Genomic DNA, 2,260 nt, shown 5'->3' with positions numbered 1-2,260 from the left:
GGGAAAAGGCCATAGTAAAATGATTTAGAGCAAGCCTAAGGCTAGAAAATACTACTAAGTCCATATTTAGAGCAAGCCTAAGGCTAGAAAATAGTGCTAAGTCCATAAACAAACAATACTAGCCACCTTTTGGCAAAAGGAAAAGGTAGTCCAAAGTAAACGATAACCCCAAAGCTTTACTCAAAAATCAAGAGCCAAAAATTAGGTCAAACAAGGAGAGACAAAATGAGCTATCCCCTTTTGTTTTGTGTAAAAAGATTCAAAAACCAGGTAGCCCTATTTCCTCTGAAAATCAAGTTTTGGTAGGAATGCAGTTCCTTTTCAAGATGGGAGACGGTAGTGAAGAACATATGGCGCCCTCAATGGTCACAAGGGATGAAGGTTTTCTTATGGAAGGTGCTATGGGGAGCCATGCCAACCAGAGTGAAGGTCCTTGCCAGGGCAATTGGTCCAGACAAATGCTTGTAATGCAGAATGGCTTGTGAAGACCTCTCTCACCTTTTCAAGGAGTGTTCGACGATCTGTGGTTTATTGGCGAGCAAGATCTGCAAATAGGTCTAAAAAATTTGAAAAATAGGATTCTTTAAGAACGATCTTTTCTTGGGAGGGAAGACGTTTAAGAGCCAAGTACTGCTCATTGCTACACAAATCGTGAGGTATTGCTACTTTACACACATTTGGAAGACAAGAAACTGTCGATTCTTCAAGAACTCCCTAGAAGTAGCTAAGTTCACAGAGATAGTCCAAGAAATCAAGTCTACGATCGTCACCATTGGAAAGCAAAGGAACTCAGAGGAGTGATACAGAACCCTAGGTGCCGCAATAATGAACGTGCAAAGGTGAAAGTATGGGTTCATCTATGGTCGTGGGGTGGCTCCCCCATCAGCTGATGTATCTATGATCCATTGAAATGGACATGGCTCATCACGAGCATGGCAGGAATATGTAATTTTTTGGACTTATCAATATTATCCACTCACCATTGTGAGTTTTGCCCCCCCCCCTCCCCCCCCCCCCCCCCCCCACCCCAAAAAAAAAAAAGGGATTCTAGTTCCTTTCCCAAAATGTTTTGATAAGTGCAACCATCAACAAATACAGAAGGTAAACCATATCAATTTTTTTCACAAGTAGACCAGATCCTAGGACTAAATCATGAGGGTATGCCAAACGACTCAAAGGTCAAGGTAGGCCTTAACATTAAGAATTGTGAGGGAAAGTATGGGTTCATCTATGGTCATGGGGTGGCTCCCCCATCAACCAATATATCTAGGATCCGTTGAAATGCTTGGGCACAAGCATGGCAGGAATATGTAATTTGGATTTACCATTATAACCCACTCACCATTGTGAGTTTTGCACACAAAAAAAAAGGTATGTAGTTCCTTTCCCAAAATGTTTTGATAAGTGCAATCATTAGCAAATACAGAAGGTAAACCATATCGATTTTTTTCACAAGTAGACCAGATCCTGGGAATAAATCGTGAGGGTATGGAAAAAGATTTAAAGGTCAAGCTAGGCCTTAACCATGTTATTTAAGGTGAAGGGCAAGAAGACCAGCACTAGCACTATTAGCTTGTTGAAGCAGAGGAAGAAGAGATTATGACTTTGTTCTCACTACCAGCAACAGGGAGTGGTGGCCAAGGGGTTGCCGAGAGGCTCTTTACTTGGGGCAAACCCCTCACAATTTTCATTGTTGATTATGGTCTTAGGGTGGCTCCCTTCGTCAACTGATGTATGGGAAGTTTGTATGTGATAATCGAATGGTTTTTTTGGGTCACGTGTGGATAGATGCCATGGCTTGGCTGGAGCATGGCTTTCATTCTAACTTTTATGTTTTTGTAATATATATGCACTCACTATGTGAGTTTTTTTTTTTTTTTTTGGGAGGGGGGGGGGGGGGGGGGGGGATTGTGAGGGATGATTCCCAGTCAAGTAAGCCACTCCAAGTAAGCGAAAGGAACAATTGTGTGGGGAGAGAGAGAGAGAGAGAGAGAGAGAGAGAGAAATCTGAAGATCTATGATGGATCCAATGATCCGTGAGTGCAAGAGAAGGAGAGAAGGGGAAGGGGATGGAGAGAACACAGTCTTGTTTTTTGTGAAGCTTGTGAGACTGAAAGTCTCACTCTTCTTATTGTTCATTATAATCAAAAGAATACAAGATGGTGGGCGTCCGACCACCACGGGGCCTAAAACCCAACAATCTTCCACTTGAAGGCCAACGTGGCCTCCAAGTGTTCAACCGTGAAGCATGATTGTAGCT

This window comes from Adiantum capillus-veneris, chromosome 17 (assembly GCF_014529385.1).
Source record: "Adiantum capillus-veneris isolate H3 chromosome 17, ASM1452938v2, whole genome shotgun sequence".
In the NCBI taxonomy this organism is placed as follows: domain Eukaryota; kingdom Viridiplantae; phylum Streptophyta; class Polypodiopsida; order Polypodiales; family Pteridaceae; genus Adiantum; species Adiantum capillus-veneris.
The sequence above is the reverse complement of the archived record's forward strand: the minus strand, read 5'-3'. Positions refer to the sequence as shown.